The sequence below is a fragment of the Carassius gibelio genome, chromosome B20, assembly GCF_023724105.1.
Source record: "Carassius gibelio isolate Cgi1373 ecotype wild population from Czech Republic chromosome B20, carGib1.2-hapl.c, whole genome shotgun sequence".
Classification (NCBI taxonomy): Eukaryota; Metazoa; Chordata; class Actinopteri; order Cypriniformes; family Cyprinidae; genus Carassius; species Carassius gibelio.
Window position 1 is genome coordinate 13,194,035 of NC_068415.1, and position 13,999 is coordinate 13,208,033.

At 38.7% G+C, this 13,999-nt stretch overlaps 1 protein-coding gene across 1 annotated transcript in view; it reads right to left on the reverse strand.

Moving 5' to 3' along the window:
• LOC127984290 (nesprin-1) overlaps window positions 1-13,999 on the reverse strand; it is a 129,901-nt gene that overhangs the window by 27,306 nt on the left and 88,596 nt on the right. The gene's annotated exons all lie outside the window — the stretch shown is intronic.

The window sequence follows — 13,999 nt, forward strand, 5'->3', positions numbered from 1 at the left end:
ATGCGTTTAAACTCATAAATATAAGTAGAATATATCAATGTTTATACCATATATGTGCCAATCTTCCTGTTGCCAGCAGGTGGCGCTATCATTATAATGGAATATTGGCCTTCAGATGTGTTCAGGGCAGGACTTTTATCGAACATTTGAAGTTTGGGGAGTATTGGACATTTTATGCCTGAGTTACAACAACATCCTATTTCATGGCGAAACATCGAAATTTGTCAGGCCGCCATGGACACGCCCTTTAACGAAACCTCAAGATCTTCGCACTTTAAGATCGCAAAAGGCTTTAGATTACACTGACCAAGTTTGGTGTTGATCTGAATAAATATCTAGGAGGAGTTCGTTAAAGTACAACCCCTGAAAATGGCCAAAACAACACTAAGTTTGCAGAGAAAATTCGAAATAACTGACTTCCTGTTGGGATTCGGATTTCGTACCAAGAGACTTTTTTGTAGATATTGGTGTGTTACATGTGTGTACCGATTTTTTGTACATGTACGTGAAACATAGCTCGAGGCGCACTCCGTTTAAAGTGTATACGCACTCCGTTGAAAGTGTGTAGGTGGCGCTATCGAGCCATTTTGCCACACTCGATGGAATATTGGCCTTCAGATCTGTTCAGGCCAGGACCCTTATCACACAAGTGAAGTTTGGGCAAGATCGGACATTTTATGCCTGAGTTATAACATCTTTTATTCCCATGGTGAGACATCGAACTTCATCACGGCGCCATGGACACACCTTTTAACAAAAACTCAAGATCTTCACAACTAAACATCACACAGGTCTTTAGATTAGACTGACCACAAAAAATACATTGATGTCATAAAATTTCTAGAAGTAGTTTGTCGCAGTGTAAAATATGTAACTTCCTGTTGCCAATAGGTGGCGCTATGACTATAACTGAATATTGGCATGTAGATCTGTTCAGGTCAAGAGTCTTATCCAACATGTGAAGTTTGGGGCAGATTGGACATTGTATGTCTGAGTTACAGCAACTTCCTTTTTCATGGCGAAACATCGAAATTTGTCAGGCCGCCATGGACCCGCCCTTTAACGAAACCTCAAGTCCTTCGCAATTTATTATCGCAAAGGGCTTTAGATTACACTGACCAAGTTTGGTGTTGATCTGAATAAATCTCTAGGAGGAGTTCGTTAAAGTACAACCCCTGAAAATGGCAAAAACAACACCAATTTTGAAGGGAAAATTCAAAATAACCGACTTCCTGTTGGGATCCGGATATCGTACCAAGAGACTTTTTTGTAGGTATTGGAGTGTTACATGTGTGTACCAATTTTTGTACATGTACGTGAAACATAGCTCGAGGCGCACTCCGTTGAAAGTGTATAGGTGGCGCTATAGAGCCATTCTGCCACACCCGGTGGAATATTGGCCTGCAGATCTGTTCAGGCCAGGACTCTTATCACACATGTGAAGTTTGGGGAAGATCGGACATTTTATGCCTGAGTTATAACATCTTTTATTCCCATGGCGAGACATCGAACTTTGTCGCGGCGCCATGAACAAGCCTTTTAACGAAAACTCAACATCTTCACAACTGAACATCGCACAGGCCTTTAGATTAGACTGACCACAAAAAAGACATTGATGTCATAAAATTTCTAGGAGTAGTTCGTCGCAGCGTAAAATATGTCACTTCCTGTTGCCAATAGGTGGCGCTATGACTATAACTGAATATTGGCATGTAGATCTGTTCAGGTCAAGAGTCTTATCCAACATGTGAAGTTTGGGGCAGATTGGTCATTGTATGTGTGAGTTATAGCAACTTCATTTTTCATGGCGAATCATCGAAATTCGCCAGGCCGCCACGGACACGCCCTTCAACGAAAACTCAAGATCTTCGCAATTTAACATCGCAAAGGCCTTTAGATTAGGCATACCAAATTTGGTGTTGATTTGAAGAACTCTCTAGGAGGAGTTTGTTAAAATACAACACATGGAAATGACCAAAATTACACAAAATATGCTCATAATATAAAAAATAACCGACTTCCTGTTGGGTTTATAATTTTGCTCCAAGAGTCTTTTTTGTAGGTATTGGTGTGTTACATATGTGTGCCAATTTTCGTGCATGCACGTGAAACATAGCTGGAAGGCTGTTGATTTTCTTGGTATAGGTGGCGCTGTCGAGCCATTTTGCCACACCCTCTTCTGAATCCTATATCAGACGAAAATTTTCACCAGGTTTGACGCGTGTGCAAAGTTTCATGACTTTTTGAGCATGTTAAAGCCCTCAAAAATGCGATTCATTCGGGAGAAGAAGAAGAAGAAGAATAATAATAAAAAACAAAGCAGATACAAGAGGGTCCTCGCACCTCGGTGCTCGGGCCCTAATTAAAGCTGCAAGCAGCGATGAACGGGCCCTCGCACCCGGGCTCAACGGCAGCGAGTGGCTTTAGTTAATAGGTGAACGGTGAGAAATATGCGTTTAAACTCATAAATATAAGTAGAATATATCAATGTTTATTCCATATATGTGCCAATCTTCCTGTTGCCAGCAGGTGGCGCTATCATTATAATGGAATATTGGCCTTCAGATGTGTTCAGGGCAGGACTTTTATCGAACATGTGAGGTTTGGGGAGGATTGGACATTTTATGCCTGAGTTACAACAACATCCTATTTCATGGCGAAACAATGAAATTTGTCAGGCCGCCATGGACACGCCCTTTAACGAAACCTCAAGATCTTCGCAATTTAAGATCGCAAAAGGCTTTAGATTACACTGACCAAGTTTGGTGTTGATCTGAATAAATATCTAGGAGGAGTTCGTTAAAGTACAACCCCTGAAAATGGCCAAAACAACACTAATTTTGCAGAGAAAATTCCAAATAACTGACTTCCTGTTGGGATTCGGACTTCGTACCAAGAGACTTTTTCGTAGATATTGGTGTGTTACATATGTGTACCGATTTTTGTACATGTACGTGAAACATAGCTCAAGGCGCACTCCGTTTAAAGTGTATACGCACTCCGTTGAAAGTGTATAGGTGGCGCTATTGAGCCATTTTGCCACACTCGATGGAATATTGGCCTTCAGATCTGTCCAGGCCAGGACCCTTATCACACAAGTGAAGTTTGGGCAAGATCGGACATTTTATGCCTGAGTTATAACATCTTTTATTCCCATGGCGAGACATTGAACTTCATCACGGCGCCATGGACACACCTTTTAACAAAAACTCAAGATCTTCACAACTAAACATCACACAGGTCTTTAGATTAGACTGACCACAAAAAAGACATTGATGTCATAAAATTTCTAGGAGTAGTTTGTCGCAGTGTAAAATATGTAACTTCCTGTTGCCAATAGGTGGCGCTATGACTATAACTGAATATTGGCATGTAGATCTGTTCAGGTCAAGAGTCTTATCCAACATGTGAAGTTTGGGGCAGATTGGACATTGTATGTCTGAGTTACAGCAACTTCCTTTTTCATGGCGAAACATCGAAATTTGTCAGGCCGCCATGGACCCGCCCTTTAACGAAACCTCAAGTCCTTCGCAATTTATTATCGCAAAGGGCTTTAGATTACACTGACCAAGTTTGGTGTTGATCTGAATAAATCTCTAGGAGGAGTTCGTTAAAGTACAACCCCTGAAAATGGCAAAAACAACAGCAATTTTGAAGGGAAAATTCAAAATAACCGACTTCCTGTTGGGATCCGGATTTCGTACCAAGAGACTTTTTTGTAGGTATTGGAGTGTTACATGTGTGTACCAATTTTTGTACATGTACGTGAAACATAGCTCGAGGCGCACTCCGTTGAAAGTGTATAGGTGGCGCTATAGAGCCATTCTGCCACACCCGGTGGAATATTGGCCTGAAGATCTGTTCAGGCCAGGACTCTTATCACACATGTGAAGTTTGGGGAAGATCGGACATCTTATGCCTGAGTTATAACATCTTTTATTCGCATGGCGAGACATCGAACTTCGTCGCGGCGCCATGAACAAGCATTTTAACGAAAACTCAAGATCTTCACAACTGAACATCGCACAGGCCTTTAGATTAGACTGACCACAAAAAAGACATTGATGTCATAAAATTTCTAGGAGTAGTTCGTCGCAGCGTAAAATATGTCACTTCCTGTTGCCAATAGGTGGCGCTATGACTATAACTGAATATGGGCATGTCAATCTGTTCAGGTTCGGAGTCTCATCAAACATGTTAAGTTTGGGGCAGATTGGTCATTGTATGTGTGAGTTATAGCAACTTCATTTTTCATGGCGAATCATCGAAATTCGCCAGGCCGCCACGGACACGCCCTTCAACGAAAAGTCAGGATCTTCGCAATTTAACATCGCAAAGGCCTTTAGATTAGGCATACCAAATTTGGTGTTGATTTGAAGAACTCTCTAGGAGGAGTTCGTTAAAATACAACACATGGAAATGACCAAAATTACACAAAATATGCTCATAATATTAAAAATAACCGACTTCCTGTTGGGTTTTGAATTTCGCTCCAAGAGTCTTTTTTGTAGGTATTGGTGTGTTACATATGTGTGCCAATTTTCGTGCATGTACGTGAAACATAGCTGGAAGGCTGTTGATTTTCTTGGTATAGGTGGCGCTGTCGAGCCATTTTGCCACACCCTCTTCTGAATCCTATATCAGACGAAAATTTTCACCAGGTTTGACGAGTGTGCAAAGTTTCATGACTTTTTGAGCATGTTAAAGCCCTCAAAAATGCGATTCATTCGGGAGAAGAAGAAGAAGAAGAAGAAGAAGAATAATAATAATAAAAAACAAAGCAGATACAAGAGGGTCCTCGCACCTCGGTGCTCGGGCCCTAATTAAAGCTGCAAGCAGCGATGAACGGGCCCTCGCACCCGGGCTCACCGCCATCGTGTGGCTTTAGTAAAAAGGTGTACGTTGAGAAATATGCATTTAAACTCATAAATATAAGTGCAATATATCAAAGTTTATTCCATATGTGTGCCAATCTTCCTGTTGCCAGCAGGTGGCGCTATCGTTATAATGGAATATTGGCCTTCAGATGTGTTCAAGCCAGGACCCTTATCACACATGTGACGTTTGGGCAAGATCTGACATTTTATGCCTGAGTTATAACATCTTTTATTCCCATGGCGAGACATCAAACTTCGTCATGGCGACATGGACATGCCTTTTAACAAAAACTCAAGATCTTCACAAGTAAACATCACACAGGTCTTTAGATTAGACTGACCACAAAAAAGACATTGATGTCATAAAATTTCTAGGAGTAGTTTGTCACAGTGTAAAATATGTCACTTCCAGTTGCCAATAGGTGGCGCTATGACTATAACTGAATATTGGCATGTAGATCTGTTCAGGTGAAGAGTCTTATCAAAAATGTGAAGTTTGGGGCGGATTGGACATTGTATGTGTGAGTTATAGCACCATCATTTTTCATGGCGAATCATCGAAATTTGTCAGGCCGCCATGGACACGCCCTTTAACGAAACCTCAATTCCTTCGCAATTTAACATGGCAAAGGGCTTTAGATTACACTGACCAAGTTTGGTGTTGATCTGAATAAATCTCTAGGAGGAGTTCGTTAAAATACAACCCCTGAAAATGACAAAAACAACACCAATTTTGCAGGGAAAATTAAAAATAACCGACTTCCTGTTGGGATTCGGGTTTCGTACCAAGAGACTTTTTTGTAGCTATTGGTGTGTTACATATGTTTACCGATTTTCGTACATGTATATGACATGTAGCTCGAGGCGCACTCCATTGAATATGTATAGGTGGCGCTATCGAGCCATTTTGCCACACCCAATGGAATATTAGCATCCAGATGTGTTCAGGTCAGTACTCTTATCAAACATTTGAAGTTTGGGCAAGATCTGATATTTTATGACTGAGTTACAACAACTTCTACTCCCATGGCGAGACATCGAACTTTGACATGGCGCCATGGACACGCCCTTTAACGAAAACTCAAGATCTTCTCAATTTAACATCGTACAGGCCTTTAGATTAGACTGACGACAAAAAAGACATTGATGTCAAAAATTTCTAGGAGTAGTTTGTCGCAGCGTAAAATATGTCACTTCCTGTTGCCAATAGGTGGCGCTATGACTATAACTGAATATGGTCATGTCAAACTGTTCAGGACAGGAGTCTCATCAAACATGTGAAGTTTGGGGCAGATTGGTCATTGTATGTCTGAGTTATAGCAACTTCCTGTTTCATGGCGAATCATCGAAATTCGCCAGGCCGCCACACACAGGCCCTTTAACGAAAACTCAAAAGCTTCGCAATTTAACATCGCAAAGGCCTTTAGATTAGGCATACCAAATTTGGTGTTGATCTGAATTAATCTCTAGGAGGAGTTCGTTAAAATACAACGCATGGAAATGACAAAAATAACACAAAATTTGCTCATAATATTAGTAATAACCGACTTCCTGTTGGGTTTCGGATTTTGCTCCAAGAGACTTTTTTGTAGGTATTGGAGAGTTACATGTGTATACCGATTTTCATACATGTACATGAAACGTAGCTCGAGGCGCACACCGTTGAACGTGTATAGGTGGCGCTGTTGAGCCATTTTGCCACACCCACTTCTGAAACCCATATCAGACGTAAATTTTCGCCAGTTCTGAGGTGTGTGCAAAGTTTCATGACTTTTCGAGCATGTTTAGGCCCTCAAAAATGCGATTCATCTTAGAGAAGAAGAATAATAATAATAAATATAGCTGCAAGCAGCGATGGCGGGCTCAAGCCACCAATGCCATCGCCACCCCGGTGGCATCAGGTAAACTGTGCCCAGCGGCCACATGCATTCACAATATCCCTCTGGCTGTGAGGTTTTAAGGGATATGGCAGTTAAAGGGTTAATCCGAATCATCTAGACTTTAAAATCACATTCACAGAACAATATATATATATATAACTTTAGTAACACTCTACAATAAGATTCCATTTATAAACATTATGTTAACATGAACAATATTTATATAACAATCATTCAACATTGTTTTATTGTGATTTTTTTCCAAGCACATTTTACCAATTCCAAACCATACAAATCTTAATAACTACCATTATTTTTTTATTTAATCATTTATGAGTGCTATACAATAGTCCAGGAAAGCTGGAAGAGAAAAACAGGTCAAGAAGAACTGACAAAAAGAATTGGAAAATAATTAGGAATTAATATGAAGATTAATTTTTAGTCAATTCTGCAAGACAGACTTTTCAGGAAAGGAAGTGGAATAAAAATGAGCTCCTAAATCTTAATCCCAGATTCTGGAAGATATATTCCTCAAACCATCGAACAAGAGGAGGTGGTGCTGGTCCTTCACGAGTCACTCTAATCTGTTCATAAAGCCTATATATAAAGTCTTAATATATAGTATTTCACAATACTTCATGGTATTCTAATTAAATCATTTTTTGGAATCTTAACTCTCAGAGCCTGACACCGAGTAATTCTGGAGACTCCAGGAAAGTGGCAGTTCTGTAAAATGTTGGCGCTGGAGACTAAATGCACCCTGATAGTTTCACACCTAATTCACTTAACACACACACACACACACACACACACACATTACCCACAGTGACAGTGGGACTGAGTGACATCAGATGTATGATAGTTTTTTAATTTTCTATCATCCATATAGTGTTGTATAGTCATGAAACTATGGTCATGAGACCAGTCATTCTGAGGAAATATGCCTCAGAATGACTGGTCTTCTATGTGTACATTTTTTTTGAAGTGTTTAGAAGCTGCACTTTAAAAAAATAAAAAGACATTTACTTTTTTACTTTTTTACTTTTATTAATCCTTTTTTACTATTATTTCAAAAAATCACCACGACAAAACCATTCAAGCTATCCAAAATTCATTCACACCTGTTCTGTAAGATTAATTCTTTAAACAGTGGTAAAAGAGGATGTGGTGCTGAACCTTCAAGAGTCACTCAAAACGTATCTGTCCATAAAGCCTATAAAGAATTATTCTTAATATACAGTTCACAATACTTCAGCTTGTTATTCTAATTAAGTGAGGGTCATTTTATCAGTAAAATACATACAATTCATATTATTTTTCTTGAAAGATTTCTATAAATGATTTAAATCATACTCGTTTCTACAATAATTATTTAAAAGTAATCCTATAGCTCCCTCTGGTGACCATTATTGGTACTAAGAATTGCAAGCTTGATTTATAAGTTATGATAGTTTTAATTTTATGCTGGCTCTTGAAAATGATAAAGCTATGAAACTTACTGTGCTTCCTTCAAATGATGACTTCTACTTATATAAAAAATTATGAAGAGTTAGAATGAAAATTTTTAAAGATATAGTAAAATAACTATTGTATTTTTTTATGTTACTTTAATAAATCTCTATGGCAACACCATTTAAGCTATCCTAAACCCATTCACAATTTAACATCTCAGTATATTGGCATCATGTTGAAAAAGGAGTATGGAGTAGTATGAGGAGGAGTATGAATTCATTTACAGGCTGATTTTATCATAAATCCACAATAAAATTTCTGAGTTCTGTATCAATCTGTGTTGTTGTTTGTTTATTTTTATTTTTTTATTTTTCATAGGAAGATAACTGACCCTTTACTCTCCTTTTTAATAAATGTGCTTATAAACCAAGAACAAGCTTTTTATAGCTGTATTTATAAACTGCTTACTACTGACTATTAATATTGGGACAAGGCTTTATAAAGCATGAACTGACTATTTACTTTCTGAGTTTGAAATTATTATTTGCAGCACAAATAAGGTTTTTTAGGATTTTTAAAAATCCCCTAAAACTGTCAGAAAAGGATAATGCCTATAAGATTTCTATGTGAGTGGCTACATTTATTTGTTTTTATAACTATAATGCATAAACTATGAAATTATACAAAATGTATAAAAATGTACAACAGTTATTGTTTTCCAATGTTTTTTTTTTTTTTTTTTTTTTACATTTAAAAAAATTTGCCTACTGCAATCATTCTAAACAGCTTGAATGAAACCTGTCAATATTTATTATAGACCACTGTAACTGTGTATAATCTAACAAACAAGTTTATTATGAAAATAAAAGTGTGTACACCAGATAAATTGGACGATAAAGAAATTGCTAACAATAGTATAATAGAGCATGTTTTAGGTTTTTAGGCGTTTAGATGCAGAAATGGACAAATCAAATGTAAAATAAAATGTAATTGATTTAATTAAATATAGATTAATTCTTGTTAGAGCAAAATAATAAATAAATAAATACGTACACACATTAAAAAAAGAAGCCAAGATGAATGAGTTTCATTTTTTATATAGATTAAAATTGAAGACAGAAGCAGCTGGTATATGCGGTCACTTAATATTAAAATCCAGTAGATCCACTTCAGATACATTTCTCAACAGTTTATGGTCACGTGGCTGTTTTCGTTTATAGTCGCCAAGCTATTATGTATTTTGAAATAATCTTGTCCGTGATGTGTTCGTTCGTACGACGAAAGGCAGAATCTTGCAGCTCGAGAGATATATGTTATTCTGCCAGTCGCGCTTTCAAATAGTCTTGCACACTTAAATGGGTCACAAACACCTGCATTTAGCTCTTGTTGTGTTACAATGTGTTTATTGTGTGCATTTGTGGTAATATTTTATTTAAAAAAGCTATTAAACAAGAATAAATTCGTTTGTTTTGAGCTCGACACTGTACGCGCTGATCGGAGGCGTGATTTCAGATAGGCAGCCACAAATATTTCATTTTCACACAAACAGTTCAAAAACATCTGAATTCGGCTCTTGGGGTGTTCTAATTGGTTGATTGTGTGATATCGCTGTAATAATTTATTTTTAAAAGCTTTAAAACAGGAATAAATTCGTTTTTTTCTGAGCTCTTTACTCCAGACGCTCGTGATCACAGCGGTGATTCATCTCTCCTATTTCTCACGTATCTCTGGCCAGAAATAATTTATCCATGAGCCCTGAACCGGTAATAATCAGATATGTTGGTTTAGCTTGTCAGTGTGAATTAAATCTAAGTATTTATTTGTATTTTTAACCGATTTAAAACTGAAAGTAAATTCCGGTAATTGCACCTGTAGGGGCGCTATTTCTCTCAGACAATGGAAGTCTGAAGCACATATACTAAAACAGAGGGACAGAGTGAGATGAGATGTCTGACAGTTATTTAATTTTCTGTTATCCATACAGTGTTGTAAAGTCGTGAAACTATCCATATGTACTCAGAATGACTTTTTTTCTGTATGAAAAAAGGTTTTGAAGTGTTTGGAATTAAAAAATGCAGGACAATTAATAATTCCATTTTTACTGTCATTTAAAAAAATCACCACGACAAAACCGTTCAAGCTATCCAAAATCCATTGGCAATTTAAGTTGTTTAAAATGTTTTGGCATCATGTAGACAAAGTTTGGTGAGTATAGTGTTACTCTCCTCTGAGCAGTATGCATTAATTCACAGCTAAATGTAAAAAAAAAATCCACATTCAAATCAAAATAGCTCACTTCCTGTTGATCGTAGCTGATGACTGTGAATTAGAAAGTTGTCCGTCTTGAAAAGAACAATTTATGTACCAAGTTTGGTGTCTGTAGCTAAAACTAACCCCCCCACTTTTGACAAAAGGTGGCGCTATAGAGTGCCTCCTTCACGCCCTTTTAAAAGCTTTTGCCATTGTCTAGCTATCACTATTACTGATATGTGTTTTGAGTTTCATGTAAATCTGAGCTTGTTGTCTGCCTCAAACTCATCATAACAGAACATTCAAGTTTGACACGTTGTCATGGCAACACTATATCAGATATCAATATCCCCACAACAGATTTACATCGGCCATGTTTTGTCATTATTCTGATGAAGTTTTAAGTAAATCGAGTAAAAATAAGATGCTGAATTCAAAGCATTTGGAAAATGACACACTTCCTGCGGCCAGTTGGTGGCGCTATAACGTTGACTCTTAATAGTCACATATATACAATCGGTATCATACAACGAACAAACCCATGAAGTTTGATCAAATTCAGGAAATGTATGTGGATGTTATTAGACATTTCCTGTTTCTCATTTCTCGCCATAAGTTCCACGCCTCGCCACGGGCAAACCGTTCGAGATATCAAAAATCCCCTCGCAATTTTTCATCCTCAATGTCTTGAGATCATGTTCACCGAGTTTCGTGGCGAACGGGTTGAAAACCTCAGAGGAGTATTTCAAATTCCAGAGCATGCTTTTTTTAAACAGCCCTGAATAGCTGACTTCCTGTTGGGCGGAGCCTAGGACATAAAGTGTGAAAGTTGTTCGGCTCAATGAGATCTATAAGTGTACCGAGTTTCATATAAATACATGCAAGTGTGTGTGAGCTATGGTTCAAGATTTCTGACTGTGTTCCAGGGGGCGCTGTAGAGCCCCTGTGCCACGCCCGGGTCCAAGCCTCTGCGGCATCCTGATGGCCGCAGATTCCAATGTGTGTGCCAATTTTCAAGAGTTTTTGAGCATGTTAAGGCCCCCAAAACCCCCCGGAAGGTTTAATAAAAAATAAAAAAAATAATAATAAGAATAATCCTTAGAAGAACAATAGGGCTCTTCGCCCCTTCGGGCTTGAGCCCTAATAATAATAATAATAATAAACGGAGCAATTCCAAGAGGGTCCTCACACCATCGGTGCTCGGGCCCTAATTAAAGCTGCAAGCAGCGATGAACGGGCCCTCGCACCCGGGCTCACCGGCAGCGAGTGGCTTTAGTTAATAGGTAAACGGTGAGAAATATGCGTTTAAACTCATAAATATAAGTAGAATATATCAATGTTTATTCCATATATGTGCCAATCTTCCTGTTGCCAGCAGGTGGTGCTATCATTATAGTGGAATATTGGCCTTCAGATGTGTTCAGGGCAGGACTTTTGTCGAACATGTGAGGTTTGGGGAGGATTGGACATTTTATGCCTGAGTTACAACAACATCCTATTTCATGGCGAAACATCGAAATTTGTCAGGCCGCCATGGACACGCCCTTCAACGAAACCTCAAGATCTTCGCAATTTAAGATCGCAAAAGGCTTTAGATAACACTGACCAAGTTTGGTGTTGATCTGAATAAATCTCTAGGAGGAGTTCGTTAAAGTCCAACCCCTGAAAATGGCCAAAACAACACTAATTTTGCAGAGAAAATTCTAAATAACTGACTTCCTGTTGGGATTCGGATTTCGTACCAAGAGACTTTTTTGTAGATATTGGTGTGTTACATGTGTGTACCGATTTTTGTACATGTACGTGAAACATAGCTTGCGGCGCACTCCGTTTAAAGTGTATACGCACTCCGTTGAAAGTGTATAGGTGGCGCTATCGAGCCATTTTGCCACACTCGATGGAATATTGGCCTTCAGATCTGTTTAAGCCAGGACCCTTATCACACAAGTGAAGTTTGGGCAAGATCGGACATTTTATGCCTGAGTTATAACATCTTTTATTCCCATGGTGAGACATCAAACTTCATCACAGCGCCATGGACACACCTTTTAACAAAAACTCAAGATCTTCACAACTAAACATCACACAGGTCTTTAGATTAGACTGACCACAAAAAAGACATTGATGTCATAAAATTTCTAGGAGTAGTTTGTCGCAGTGTAAAATATGTAACTTCCTGTTGCCAATAGGTGGCGCTATGACTATAACTGAATATTGGCATGTAGATCTGTTCAGGTCAAGAGTCTTATCCAACATGTGAAGTTTGGGGCAGATTTGACATTATATGTCTGAGTTACAGCAACTTCCTTTTTCATGGCGAAACATCGAAATTTGTCAGGCCGCCATGGACCCGCCCTTTAACGAAACCTCAAGTCCTTCGCAATTTATTATCGCAAAGGGCTTTAGATTACACTGACCAAGTTTGGTGTTGATCTGAATAAATCTCTAGGAGGAGTTCGTTGAAGTACAACCCCTGAAAATGGCAAAAACAACACCAATTTTGAAGGGAAAATTCAAAATAACCGACTTCCTGTTGGGATCCGGATTTCGTACCAACAGACTTTTTTGTAGGTATTGGAGTGTTACATGTGTGTGCCAATTTTTGTACATGTACGTGAAACATAGCTCGAGGCGCACTCCGTTGAAAGTGTATAGGTGGCGCTATAGAGCCATTCTGCCACACCCGGTGGAATATTGGCCTGCAGATCTGTTCAGGCCAGGACTCTTATCACACATGTGAAGTTTGGGGAAGATCGGACATTTTATGCCTGAGTTATAACATCTTTTATTCCCATGGCGAGACATCGAACTTCGCCATGGCGCCATGAACAAGCCTTTTAACGAAAACTCAAGATCTTCACAACTGAACATCGCACAGGCCTTTAGATTAGACTGACCACAAAAAAGACATTGATGTCATAAAATTTCTAGGAGTAGTTCGTCGCAGCGTAAAATATGTTACTTCCTGTTGCCAATAGGTGGCGCTATGACTATAACTGAATATGGGCATGTCAATCTGTTCAGGTTCGGAGTCTCATCAAACATGTGAAGTTTGGGGCAGATTGGACATTGTATGTGTGAGTTATAGCAACTTCATTTTTCATGGCGAATCATCGAAATTCGCCAGGCCGCCACGGGCACGCCCTTCAACGAAAACTCAAGATCTTCGCAATTTAACATCGCAAAGGCCTTTAGATTAGGCATACCAAATTTGGTGTTGATTTGAAAAACTCTCTAGGAGGAGTTCGTTAAAATACAACACATGGAAATGACCAAAATTACACAAAATATGCTCATAATATTAAAAATAACCGACTTCCTGTTGGGTTTAGAATTTCGCTCCAAGAGTCTTTTTTGTAGGTATTGGTGTGTTACATATGTGTGCCAATTTTCGTGCATGTAGGTGAAACATAGCTGGAAGGCTGTTGATTTTCTTGGTATAGGTGGCGCTGTCGAGCCATTTTGCCACACCCTCTTCTGAATCCTATATCAGACGAAAATTTTCACCAGGTTTGACGCGTGTGCAAAGTTTCATGACTT